We start from the raw sequence: 14,843 nt of genomic DNA, 5'->3' as shown, positions 1-14,843 counted from the left end.
AAAACAATATTATTTTGTCATAATAGTCATTGTACCATCAATATAGTGTGTTGGCATTTAGACTCAACGTCTTACCCATCTGAAGGTGTGTTAAACCATAATACATTAGGACTCGAACCCAACATCTTATCATCATAGTGAATCAGGACTTAAAGTCAACGTTTTATCCTTATGGTGCGTTGGGACTTGTCCTCGAACCATAATGACTATCACATAATGCAGTTTAAAAATGTTCATGCTTGGTGTAACAAAATACAAAGTATTATACATAAACATGTTATTGATAATATAGGAGGAACACATTTGGCAAAAACCTTCTGAAACATAAGCAAAATTTCTCTACTTACCAATGATCTTAATAATATACAATTCTAAACCAAAAAATACTCTTTATAAAGCTTACAAATAATTATTGAATTCCAAGAAGTAATATTGATATCGTTCCAACATAATCATGTAAAAAATCTTTCTCGTATGAACCTTGATAACTATAAACCGCTATTTTTTTTAACGTCCCATCATATCATTCACTCCTTATCAAGGGAAAATATATGTCTCTCACTAATAAATAATTTTTGGCAAGCTAAAAAATTGTATTTTTTTTGCAAGAATTTAATGATTTAGACTAAATAAAAATGAAAGAGAGTTGTTAGGGAATTGAATGTGAAAGTGCGAGAGGGGGTGGGGGGTTGAATTGTAAATTTTTCTTTTTCTAGTCGAGTGTATCCTAAGTAAATGCAGAAAGTAAATTGTTGAAAGTAACTGACACCAGATATTTATACTGATTCGGATTTAATGTGAATCCTACTCCAGACTCCAGTTCTCTTGGGTTACAAGGGTTCTCTACAGCTCTTTTGTAAGTAGGTTTGGTACAATGATCGTTTGAATGGAGCTCCTATGTCTACACTCAAACACTCTTAATTTTTCAATACAATGCCTCACCAACTATACTATATCTCTCCTTTTTTTTTTATTTACACGGTAAGTGTAACGACTCATTTGGTCGTTTAGGCCTTTTGATCCTTTTACACCTGTTAACCCTTTCCCTAGCTTCGTTAGAGCATGTTTGACTCCTAGAGATGGGGTAACGCAGTTCCCTAGGCGATCCGGATTGGTTTTGAGGAACTAGAGACTTAAAGCAAAAAATCATTGATCAATAATTGACTTTTGGGTAAACAAACCTTTTTGGGAATTCCATCAATTCCATGAGGTTCAGAGGGTCATTTATGACTTGGTGGGGTGATTGGTTCGGACCCCGAGGCACTCGGGAATATTTTGGGTCCTTGATTGGAAACTAGACTTTGGGGGTTTTGGGGGTTTTGGAGGTTGACCGAGTCAAGATGTCCTCCGTTGGAAATTCCGAGGGCATGGGTAGATTCGAAATGCATTTTTATGTTGGTATGCATATCTAGTTTGTATCCGGGGGGGTCTCGGATGAGTTTCCAATTTTGGGCTGGACTTGGTGAAAAACCAGATTTTGTTGGTTTATGATGTCTCGCTTCTGTGGACATGTATTCGCTTTTGCGGGTCTGCCCATGCGGGACATGGCCCGCAGATGCAAATTGGTGAGGTGGTTAGTGACTTTGCGGAGGTGAGTCCGCATCCGCAGATGCGGAAACCACTGAATCAGAAAATCCTTTTATTTCCCAATTTTGAATGATTCCTTCCATTTACCAAAATCTTAACCTAGAGAGTATTGTGGGTGAAACTGAAGATTCTTTAGGGTGAATTCATCTTGGGGTAAGTTCCTTCACCTTCTCTTGTTACTTATTTATGGTTTAAGATTAGATTCCATGTTAGTTCCATGTTTTAGATTGAGAAAGATGAGTTAGGATCCCTAAATTTCTTTTATGCTTTCTTTCCAATTCTAATGAGTTTTACGGGAAGATTTCTTAAAGTCTAAGTTTCAAATCAGTGGGGAATTAGATATTAAGTTGAATCTCTTCCTAAATTCTAGGGTTTGAATATATGGAATTTGGGGGTTTTCTTTATTTGATGAAATCAATGCTAATTGGGGACTAATTGCTATTGGTAATTGGACTTCCTGAACCTTGGATTGACCTTTTCCCTCTCATAGTTTCCCAATTTACCTTTGTGGGCCCGGGTCTCTTTTAGGATTATTTTGGGATTTTTTCTAAAGCGTGGCATTATTTATATCGTTAGATTCGTAGTCTAATGTAGATCATTTAATTGCTAGACTTTGATCGTTCGAAGGCAATTAGGAAAGGGAAGGCCCAGATTTAAGGAGTTTGAGGCTCGTGCTCGGTTTTGAGGTAGGTTACAGCTTACCTTCTTAGACTTTAATTAGCGAATCGCATGTGTTATGTAGTTGTTGACGGGAAAGCATGATAGGCCTTCGGGCATGGTTGCGGTGTTAAATCCACTGGGTTAGTATGATTTCTGATCATGTGGGTTTGTCGCCGTTCTTTATGCACTAAATGACTTGTGGTGTACTTGACTGCGTGTTTGTGGTGATGCGTGATACGATTCGACTTGGGATAAACACCGAATCAAACAACAAAAGCGGAAATTAAGATAGATAGAAATTTAGAGATGAGAATAGAAGAAAAGGAGATGATATTTAGAAGAAAGAAGGGAATTAATCAACTACAATTGTGACTAATCAATATGGGAATTAATCAACTACAATTGTGACTAATCAATATAGGAAAGGACACCTACACCTATTAATCAACAATCTAAGATGAATTCATTCCAAGGGAGAAGAGACTTAAACTCATACATGGAAATCTAATCCTAGATTATCCAAGAGAGATCCAAGGTAAGAGTTAAGGAAATCCACCCACTAATCTCAATACTAGCTAATCCTAGCTAAACTAGCTCCATACAAGGAGAAAACACACTCATAAGAGTTTGAGACTTAAACTCATACATGGAAATCTAATCCTAGATTATCCAAGAGAGATCCAAGGTAAGAGTTAAGGAAATCCACCCACTAATCTTAATACTAGCTAATCCTAGCTAAACTAGCTCCATACAAGGAGAAAACACACTCATAAGAGTTCCATCATAAATCTCAAGCTAAGGAATGAAAATAGGCTTAGGCAAGCTTATATAGTTTTTCCTTTACATGTATAGCCACAATTAATTAACTACTAACCATATTTGACATTTAACCATTAATCCCTATTACAACAAAGGCCCAAAAGTGGCCTTTGCATAAATAACCCAACATTGGGCCTTCACACACCCAATTGCGCTCTTAGCCACTTTTTGTGGCTTCTATCTTTTGGCCATCATCTCTATGCCTCTTCCAAGCAATCATCTACACTATGTATGCCCTTGTGAATTGTCTTTCCGTGTCCTCCAAAGGCTCAATCTTCATCACCAAAAGACGTGTGACATGAGAATGTACGTCCAAGGCTCTAACATAGATTTAGCCCTCATAATCGCCCATGAGCTTCTTAGGATCATATCAATGTGGGATGTGTTGGTTCTATTTGTTGTATTGAGATTGGTGTCATGATCCGTTTCCATGGTAGTATTGATAATCCGTGCTAGGATTGAATTGGCTTATTGTTGTGAATCCCGTATCTTACTTATTGGCATTGTTACATGTGATACTTCATTCTTGCATTCATACATGATGAAATAGTTATGGAAATGGATTCGGAATTGAAAGAGTTATGGAAACGATTTTGAAATGAAAGAAAGAGAAAGATAAAAGTATCATGTGATTATTTCTATGATCTGAGGTTTATGTCGGATATGTTGATAAAGACACAGCATGTAGTTCGTCCGGGGTGGATGGTATATGGATTCAGCGGGTCCCCATGGGTCATGACTATTAAAGCGACAAATGCTTATAGCATGTGCGTACAGATTGAGATATTGGTCATTGCTAAGGCTGTTCATGGTTCGATTTGGGTCGGTTATTGATTAAAACCATAACCAAACCAATTTAGTCGGTTTTCAAATGTCTAAAACCAAACCAAACCAAATAAATAAAGACCACCAGTTTGGTTATTGTCAGTTTGATTTGGTTTGGTTCGGTTTGTCGGTTTAGGACTAGCCGGGACAATTCAACTATTCTTTCTTTACATTCTTCAAATTTCTTATGAAGCTCTCCTTTTACCTCACGGCCCACAAGGGCCAACTTTGCTGCATATTCAAGGAAAGGCATGCTGCTGACAAATCAGGTGGACCAAACTTGCAACACAGTTTAGATTCAAAAGAACAAGTCAAATAGAGGTTACTTTGTCCATTAAAAAGAAAAAATTACATATTTAAACTAAACTAACTAGAGAATCCAGAGTATAATCAAAATTACTTGGAACATCTTCCTTAGCTTAATCTTCAAACTAATCAATGCTCAAAACAGTGCCCGGAGATTCTGCAAAAGAAATCACGATATTAGGCATTAGATGTCTAAAAACATAAAAAAGTATAGTAGCTCAGCCAACAAATATAGCAGCAACTTTTCCCCAAAACTTAAACTGCAACAATTTAGTAAAATGCCACAATAAGAAGTAGCAACAAAGAAGAACTAAGAAGAAGGAAAAATGAATGCACCAGATCGTCACGAACGATTCGTAGTTCCAGAAAGCGTGAAAAAGGTTTCGTATGAAAAAGACACAAAGATAATGAATGTAGCTACATTCACTGTTGAACGAGAAGACACAAAGATTAAGTAACTTTATCATCTGAAGAATCAGTTTGAGACTGAGTTGGCCAGGCATACGAGGGACTGCTAATCCTGTAATAGTGATACTTGGTTCTCAACAACCGGTGCCTCATAAAATTTCCTGGTTCGGTGTAGGCTAGGAGTTTGTTTTGTTCAAGTCTTGGTCTGTATGTAAATCTTGGATGTATGTTTTTTCAACTAGCAACTGCAGTTTGGTACTTTGAGATCTGCTTTATGCCACAAGTTTAGGTTCAGAAAATGCTTGTGCGGGTTTAAACTGTTTAAAAAAACAAGTAGCAGCAAAACTTATTTAAGTGTAGCAACACATATTTAAATGTAGCAGCAGTTGATAAAGTGTAGCAGCACATATTAAAGTGGCAACAATTAGCTCACATACCATAGAAAGCTCAAAGTTTCAAATGCAATTACAATGTAACAACAACTATCTTTCAAAGATAGCAATTTGCAACAAGTGGAGTAGATATTCATATAGTTAATTATGTAAAATTACCTTTTTCAGCTATCTCAAGTTTTTGAATTTCTTTTAAAAGATCTTCAAGCTTGCATTCTTTAGATGTTGACCGCAACCATTGTTGACAACAAACAAGAGCTTCAGTTGTCTTTGTCGACAGAGAACTTCGATAACAATCAAGAATCCGACCACCGGTGCTAAAAGCCGATTCTGAGGCAATAGTAGATGTAGGAATAGCAAGCACGTCTCTTGCAATCCTAGAGACAATAGGATATCTTTCAGAAGAAGCTTTCCACCAAGTCCCAGAAAGAGAATTCTTATAATGATTATACAAGCGAGATAAAGTGTTCATCACTTTAGTAGATTTCCCGTTTCCCTCTAAAGGATCATAAAAATTGTTAAAAAGGAACTTCACATACTTCATTTTGTAGCGAGGATCCAACACAACGGCTACAAATAACAACGTGTTCATATCCTTAAAATCACCCCAATATTTATCAAACTTAATTTTCATCTTCCTAGCCATATCAATCAAAATTGAATCACTACAATTTAAATACTGGACAATTATGCTTTGAAGATTAAAAATCTCATGGAAGAAAAAATTTGAAGTAACATGAAAAGTACTCAAAAACTTCAAAGTGGTTTTGTAGAAAATCTTAAGAAACTTGAGAAAGACTTTCACATTCTTCCAATCTTTTGAAGATGGATGCCCTGCTGTTCCACTCAATTCAAGACAATAGTTAAAGTACTTATGATCATCAATATACATTCTTGAAAAGGCTTTTTCAAATTGTACAGTTGTATTTAACATCAAGTATGTAGAGTTCCACCTCGTTTCAACATCCTAACTCAAAAGGCCATGGGTGTCTAGTTTTACCTTCTCAACATATGACTTAAAGGAAGCAAATCTTGCAGGAGAAGACTTAACATATTTCACAGCGAGCCTTACCCGAGAATTGGACTCATATTTCTTACTCAATCCTTCTTTTACAATAAAATTCAGGATATGAGCATTACACCGAACGTGTAAAAAATCATTCCCCAAGATGACACCATTCCAATCATTAATTCTCCCTTTCAAGTACCTGATTGCAGCATCATTAGCTGATGCATTATCTAGTGTCACCGTGAATATGTTCTTGATCTCCCAATCTAACAAACAAGCTTCAATTCCTTTTGCAATTGTCTCACCCTTATGATCTGGAGTTTGAAAAAAGTTAAGAATTTTTTTTTTTTTTTTGCAAATTCCACTAATCATCAATCCAGTGAGCAGTAATGACCATATAAGTCAAATTTGGATTGACGTCCATGTGTCCTAGTAAGACAAACAAGTTGATCTTTAACAATCTTTTTAAGCTTTTGTTTCTCTTCTTCATGAATTTTTAAACATTGTCTAGCAACAGTAATGCGAGAAGGTAACTCAAAATTAGGCAAAACAACCGCTATTAGTCTCTTAAAGCCTTCCCCCTCAACGACTCTAAATAGTTGTTCATCAATTATAACAAACTCATTAATGGTCCTTCTAATTTCGACGACATTATAAACAACTTTTTCCAAACCTCTTTGTCCCCCTCCTTTAATAGGTTTAATATTGAGTGTTGTCTGCTTCCTATCAATGTTCTTAAAAGGGTATTTCTCACACTTGTTAAGCAAATGTCCCCAAAGATTAGAAGTCCCATAATTAGAAGGGAAAGCAAAGTCTTTGGGGAAATACTTGCATTTTGCCCTCAATTCTCCCATTTTATTAATAAACTGTGTGTAATGATCCCAAAATTTAGATGTTTTTCTACCATTATCCCCAGGGCTAGGGTCTCGACTACAAGGAGTAGTTCTTTTCTGCTTTTTAGAAGGATTACGCACGGAAGAAGTATTAGGAGCATTACCATGTGCTTGAGTTGCAGCCAGATGTTGGTGTTACTGAACTATCTTTAGGAATCTCCAAATCTTCAACCTCTGTCCTTTTCATCTGAAAAATATTAGAAGTTTAGGACCCATTCGGACAAGAAAAAAGAAAGGTAAAAATTCAAAAAAGAAAAGGAAACAACCTAAAATCAAGTAGCTATCAAAGAAAGGTAAAAAAAATTAAGCTAAAGGCATAAGGTTCTTACAAACTTTCTCAAACTTTGACGGTCTTGTACTTGAGGAGTTGAGATTGCTCTTGAGCCTTCACTGTGACTATGAGTCTGTGAGGAAAGTGAGCTTTTCTTCTTCGGTTAGGTTGAGGTGAAAATGTAAAATGAAAAGTGAGATAGTAGGTAGGGTTAAACGCCTACGCTTAAGACTTATAGAGTTGGGCTTGGACATATTCTTTAAAGCATGAGCCTTAAACAATCATGTGAAATAAGTAGACCAAAATCAAATTAATAATTAAAAGGTATAAAATATTTATCATTATTTATGAAAAGCTAATATTATACATATAAATAATTATGAATTTATGTATATAGTTATCGGTTTGGTTCGGTTATTTTTTAATATAACCAAAACCAAACCAAATATTATCGGTTTTTCAAATTTAAAACCAAACCAAACCAAATTTCATTTTTTTATTCAGTTTGGTTTTGGTTTTTCACCAAACCATGAACAGCCCTTTGCATTGCATGACAAATGCATCTCATTTGCATTGCATAGTTCATTACCGCATCATATATTGTCTTATTGGATTGTGATGTGTTGCACTTGAGTTTTGATTTAAAGTTGAGGTATTTACTTGAACTTGGCAGACTTGTGGAGTAGGAGCTTCACCTAGGCTATGACTTGATGATCTCGAGATATTAGTTGTTTGTTGATTGTTGTTTGATTGCTTATTTGTTTACTTGCCAATTTCGGTGTTTCATATGTGTTATCTAATCTTAGTCGGCATATGATGCTTAACAATACGTGTGTTGTACTGATACTACTCTTGCTGCATTTCTTTTTAGTGCAGAGTTTGAGACAGGATCCACATCGAGGCCCTGAGTTTAGCCCCGAGGCTTCTTATCTCGAGATTGGAGCATGAGCCATCAGCCGCAGCCCTAGATCTCCTCCTTATTATCTATTTCTTATTTCCTTAGGCGGTACTCCTTGCGATCAGACATTTATTATATTCTAAATTTTTATTTGGACTAGTCGTTCTGTACTTTGACTTCAATCCTTGGGGATGTATTGACTTGGTATTTCCGCACTTATGCTCATGTATGAGTTAAGACTTACTGTGTTGGTGTTATTTATTTCCATAGAATTATTATATTGATTTGGTATTAACTAAAGGGGATGGTTCGCCCGCCAAGGGGGTTAGTGTGGGTGCCATCATGACCGTGATTTAGGTCGTGACAGTAAAACTCTTAGTAATACAATGCATATGAAAAATAGAGTAGAGAACTTGAGACGAAAGTATATTTTTCTTTGTTTTGATGCGCGCCTTTAAATAGCAAGAGCTTGATGTGTTTGGCTGAAAAAGAGGTGTCAACCCAAGAGTGTTGATCCTTGGAAAAATGGATAACGAATCTTATTTTCCAAGAATAAGGCTAGAGCTTTTAATGCAATGTATCTTCCTTCCTTGATTTCCACGCGGTCAAGCCTTAACGTCTTTGGAGTGGATGGACTGGTCCTTGTTTCCTTGTTGAGGGAGATTTGATTGATCTTGAATGTCTCTTAGTTGATTGCTGAGTAATCACTTCTTTCTTCATGTGATACGCTATCTTTTGATACAAGGAAATATCTCTTAGTGGTAATTGATTGAAATCTTGAATGATTGAGCGCTACTTTCATAAATAAGCGTTAGCTTAATTTCCATGTAATATCATTTCTTATTAATTTCCACTGTGTGGTTGTGTCCATCCAACGGGCCCGCTAGCATCTTTGAGTATTGTACCTGCATAATAATCTTGTCATCATTAAAATCTTAACACTAACAAAATGTTCCACTCAAATAATTTTAGAGAAGACAATATTAGTGGACAAGGAAATTCGAAGCATACAAGAACAGTTAAAAGTCCAACCTTAAATATCACATGAATCAACTCAAATATATTTGAGGTTGTTTTACGAATTTAAGCTTCATTTATCTTTATGTCACACTTGCGACCCGCCTCATTTATTTTCATTAAGATTAAGACGTCTGAATCTGAATGATTAAAATATTTTCTCTAGCAGTGTTTTCAGAGACGTTTTTGGGGCGAGTCCCGGGGTGAGCCCCGGGGCGGGGCGTAACAAAAACACACCGGGGCGCAAATGAAAGGCGTAGATCCATAGGGCGTACGCCCTATAATTTGGGGCGTAAGTCCCAGGCACAAAAGTGTAATCCCTAGCATAAAGGCGTACAACTCGGGCGTTAAATTTGATTTTTATTGTTTTAAAAGTATTTTTTACTATAAATTATGATTTTATTATTGGTATAATGATATTTATAATTATGTTATCATATTTTCATGTTGTAGTGATTTTTTCTAAAATATATAAATAAATAAAGTAACTCTCATAGAAAATAGCACTGCCATAAATAGATTTTTTAGATGATCATGCCTAAAATTGATATGCTAGAGATTTCATACCACTATGTTCCTGAAGCAACTTTATCCCTTTTTTGTCATTGCTCTTAGACTTTCTGCTCTTATCCTTCTTTGAATTTATAAATAAAAGTCAGTGCAACTATTCGTTGAGGGTGAGAAGGACTAATAGATCTGGAGAATAATGATGAAGTGAATGAAGATTTCAATTTAAAGATTATCTAGGCCATAATCATTTTTTGTGTGGTAACCTTTCTCAAATAATATTTATAATAATTATTTTCAAATTATTAGTGATTTATTTGAATTTATTTGCAAAATTTTAATAAAAACTTTGCTTTTGCTTTTTTTTTTTTAGTAATAAAATTATAAAATTAAAGATACATGAGACATACGCCCCATAGATCCATGGGACTTACGACCCGTGTCTCGGGGCTTACGCCTCGCCCCGTGCTACGTAAAACGCCTTGCCTCCCCCCCCCCCCCCCTCTTAAAACACTGGTCTCTAGATCTGAACACTGAATGATTAATAGTCTGTTTGGCCAAGCTTATTTTTCTCCCAAAAGTACTTATTTTTCAATTAATGCTTATTTTTAAAAAGTGAGGTGTTTGGCCAAGCTTTTGGGAAAAAATAAGTGTTTTTGGGAAGTAGCAGAAGCAGTTTTTCAGAAGCTAAAAAAATAGCTTTTGCCCAAAAACACTTATATAAAAGGTACTTTTGAGAAAAATACACTTAGAAGCACTTTTCAAAAGCTTGTCCAAACATTAATTGCTGCTCAAAAGCACTTTTTAAATTAATTGGCCAAACACAAACTATTTTTCGCCAAAAGTACTGTTTGCGACAAATTTTCAAATATGAAAAATAAACTGCAACCAAAAAATAAATAAAAAGAGGGATTTTATTTATCAAGATTATGAGTACAAATATTTTTATCCCTTGATTCTTCTCTCCTATTTTTCTTCGAGATTCGAGAGTCGTTAGTAGCGTATTTATCGAACGTAGAATGATTTGGATTTGGATATGTGTGGACTTTCTCGGGATGTATTTGATCTCCATGAAAGAATATTGTGGATCTTCTTGAAGTATTTAGTTGTCAAGAAATATCGGGCTACATATTGACCTCTTTTTTGAATACCCATGAGTTTATGGGATATTTGAGATGCCTCTCAAGGCAATACGTGCCCCCTTATTTAGGGATAAGCTAGGGTTTAGGGTAGAGCAGCCTCCAAGAAACCCTAACACATATTGGGCTCATCTTATACAATCCAATAAAATTTCGATGTCTACAAATACCCCCTACTTCAAGACTTGTCGGGGTGTAGACTTGCCAAAACTTAAAGACAAGGCTTGAAGTATCCGTGACGTTAACTTTTTTTCATGAGCTTTTCTAGGATAACTAGAATATCATTTGAACCGTTAAGTCAAATGGTTAATGACTCCAAACCAAAGTGAACCTTGTAATTTTCCCTCTTTACTTTGTATCTTCCGGGAGTTTCCTTTGATGACACTGAATAATAATATCCAACGTAAATCACCTTCCACGTAGCATGTGATCAACGGAAATATGGATAACTTAGGACTCCATTTATTGTATGAGTTTGTTCCCTTTAGGAATCCTCAATCGAACTGATTCGATAAGTATTTTACTTCAAATTAGACAGTGTTTTACTTCAAATTAGACACTTAAGTACGATTCTTTGTAGGAGTGAATAGGAACCGAGCACGATGCACATTCATTGGATGCAACTGTTGACCGTCCTTGCTGCCATCATGAGTCATGATAATTGGATCCAAATTTTGCCGATCTTAATTTGTGGGAGAAGAGATGAAGGGCATATTTGGTCCCACTGGGCGTGCCAATTTGTTTGCAACAAATTTTAATATGCGGAAATAAATTACAACCACAAACAAAATATGAAGAATTTGTAGACAATAAATTCGCGTCGAGAAAATAATAATCAATACAGGAAAATATCGCAACAATCGTATTATTTGATTTCAAATATGAGTGTTATAATCTCTATGAATTCTCTGATTCGCCTTTCCAATAATAAATTCAAGGGCTATTGAGCTTAATCTTGAACCTGATGGCTTTGATCTTGACTAGTACTTGAATTCAAGGACTTTTGAGCTTGATCTTGAATCTGGTGGTCTTGATCTTGAACTTGTACTTGGATTCAAGGCTTGAAGCTTGATCTTGAATCTTCATCTGGATCTCTAGAACTTCTAGATAAGTATTTGAATGCTTGAATGCTTTTAGCTTGTAGAGAAATCTGCAGCGTTTGATCCACGAGCTCTCTCTGGCTTCTTGTTAGAATTTCTGGTCCCTCCTCAGAATTATGAGACCCCTATTTATAGATGTAGGATGGAAGAGTCGTGATAAGGACAAACCCTTTCTGACCAATCAGAATGAATTGACATGGCCACATTTGATTGGCCGGAACATGTCACTTAAACACTAGGCATGCTGCATCATTTTGACACATGGCATGATCCTATTTGCTCCTTGGTTTGACTTGGCGTGCCACGTCATTTGACACGTGGCACCAATTTGGGCCTCCCTGGATAAGATGACATTTTGGGCTTAACAAAGTGGACTCATCATTTGTAGCCCAATTAAAATAGGTTATCCCAATGCATTTGGACCTTTTTAAAATTAAGTCCATATTTGTTGGACTTATTAATTCAATTATATTAACCACTCATTTATTTGGACCAATATATCTTGAATTTAATATAATCCAAATTATTTCACGGATTTGAATTTACTAAAATTTTACACACCTACAAATGCCCCCTACTTCAAGGCTTGTCGAAATTGACTTGTCAAATTTAGAGATTGGGCTTGAAGTATGACAAAAGGATAGTTGCTCCATACGTAACTTAAAGTGCACCATGGATACATCATGTTCTTAAAATAATTGGTTAAATATGATTCTGGTAAGAGAGCTATCAATAGGTATGAGCTAATGTCCAATTATTTTGTCTATCTTGGAAGATTCACGTTGCCAGGACTTTAGCAACACTGAAACTTACGGCTAGCAGTGACCAATTAGATTAGAGAAAGAGGTGGATAAAGTCAAGTATTATTCCTCTTAGACTCATAGTAGGAAAGGAAGCGCAATCCACCTAGGAGACGGAACGTCCACCGCCGCCTCTTAGCATCTATAAATAGTTGCATAATTTTTCATTTTTATAGCACTGGTTTGTAAACTCTTCAAGAAAACACTTGGAGCCCGACTTGCAAAGTGCAAGGTAATATTTTTTCTCTTCATCCGTCTTGCGTATTTTCTTTTTCTTTTGTCATCTTTCTTTTCTTTTTCTTTTTCAGGCCCAAAACACACAAAATTCATGAGGAATCAGCTTAGGGTGTAAAAGATTAATATTGCCTCCGACACTTTGAGACTGACAAGTTGGGCTCCTTTTAATGACATACCATGAAACAATAAACTTAGGGTGCGAGAGATTAACATTGCCTCCGACACCTTGAGACTAACAAGTTCTTGATCAAGAAGGTGGAATGCCCTTACTGATGGAATGCTCTTATCGACAAATGCCCTTATCGGTGGAATGTCCATATCGACGGCTTGCCCTTATGATGGAATGTTCATATTGATGGAACTCTCATATTGACTGCATTTATCAACGGAGTACCCTTATCAACGGAATACTAAAGGACAAATTCACGATGCCAATTTTTCATATCGACGAGACATCAAAGGACAAATCCACGACGCTAAATATCCACATCGACAGAACATCAAAGGATAAATCCACGATGCCAAATATTAATATCAACGGAATATCAAGAAGCAAATCAACCGTGCCAAAGATCCATATCAATGGATTATCAAAGTACTAATCCACGATGCCAAATGTCCATATTGACGGAGTATCAAAAGACAAATCCACAAATTAATCAGCTTAGGGTGTGAGAGATTAACATTGGCTCCGACACCTTCAGACTGACAAATGGGGTTACTTTCAATGACGTATCCATGAAACATTTTACGGTGAGAGAGATTAATATTGCCTCCGACACCTTGAGACTGACAAGTAGAGCTCATTTTAATGATGTATCCATGAAGCAATCAGCTTAGAGTGCGAGAGATTAACATTGCCTCTGACACCTTGAGACTTACAAGTAGAGCTCATTTTAATGATGTATCCATGAAGAAATCATCTTTGGGTGCGAGAGATTAATTTGCCTCCGACACCTTAAGACTGACAAGTTTGACTCCTTTTATGACAAGTCAGCGAAAAGGTCAGCTTAAGGTGCAAAGGGATAGAAATTGTCCACCTTAAGACTGGAAATTCCAAAGGCCAGCTTGAATATTATACTTGGTGAACTTTGAATACTTTAACTTTCCACGTGGTGGATTTGAAACTTCATCTTGAACACTCGGCAGATTTGAAGACTTCAACTTGCAAACATGGTGTTACACCTCGAAAACATTCTATGTTGTTGCCTAGTAAATGGACCAACGTAGTGAGAGAAGTATACGATGTTCCTAAAAGTAATAAAGGTCATTTAATGATCCTTAGATTGGTAATGAAGTGTTTAACAAGTGTCAAGAAGGTTCCATAAGGATTGGAGATCAAACGAACGATAAAAATCATCTCAGGGAAATGGGGTTATACAACCGACTTATACGGTCCGTATAACACCCAACAGAGATGGTGTTTTTCCTGATGGTGAACCACGACCATTTATACGGGCCGTACAATGTTATACGGACCGTATAAGTGTCCGTGGAAGTCCCGACAGGCTGAATAAGTTCCAAGTATAAGTACATGTTCCTACTTCACTAATTTCATTTCCACACTTCTCCATCTCTCTCTCAAGGCTTCTAGAGGGTTATATACATTTCATCTTCAATAATACAAGGGAAATCAAAGATCAACCTCATAAATCCAAGTGAATCAAGTGAGAGAAGCTCACTAGGGTTCATCCAATCAAGAATTCTCTTGGAAGTGGAAGCTAGGGTTTTCTGCAAGTGAAGTGTTTCCACTCCAAGCTCATTCCTACTCAATAAAAGGTAAGTTTTATGATCATTCCATGTTATTTAAAGTATTGAGAGGTTGAAAGACTTGGATTGTAGAAGAAGATAGAAAATGGGTCATGAATGTGAGAATAGTGGCATTTTTGAGTTGTAGTTTGGAATGAGTCATGATTCTTGATATGTCATGATTATAATTATGTTATAAATGATATTAAGAACATGGGATAACTTT

General features: G+C 36.2%; 1 long non-coding RNA gene across 1 annotated transcript; it reads left to right on the top strand.

Moving 5' to 3' along the window:
* Positions 1-1,441: 1,441 nt before the first annotated feature.
* On the top strand, positions 1,442-8,316 carry LOC132624644 (uncharacterized). The gene is made up of 3 exons (XR_009576534.1): positions 1,442-1,740; positions 2,198-2,273; positions 8,042-8,316. It is a non-coding gene; the product is annotated as an uncharacterized LOC132624644 (long non-coding RNA).
* Positions 8,317-14,843: the final 6,527 nt, after the last annotated feature.

Source organism: Lycium barbarum, chromosome 12, assembly GCF_019175385.1.
Source record: "Lycium barbarum isolate Lr01 chromosome 12, ASM1917538v2, whole genome shotgun sequence".
NCBI classification, from domain to species: Eukaryota; Viridiplantae; Streptophyta; class Magnoliopsida; order Solanales; family Solanaceae; genus Lycium; species Lycium barbarum.
Note: the sequence above shows the minus strand (reverse complement) of the source record. Positions and strands in the feature narration are given on the sequence as shown.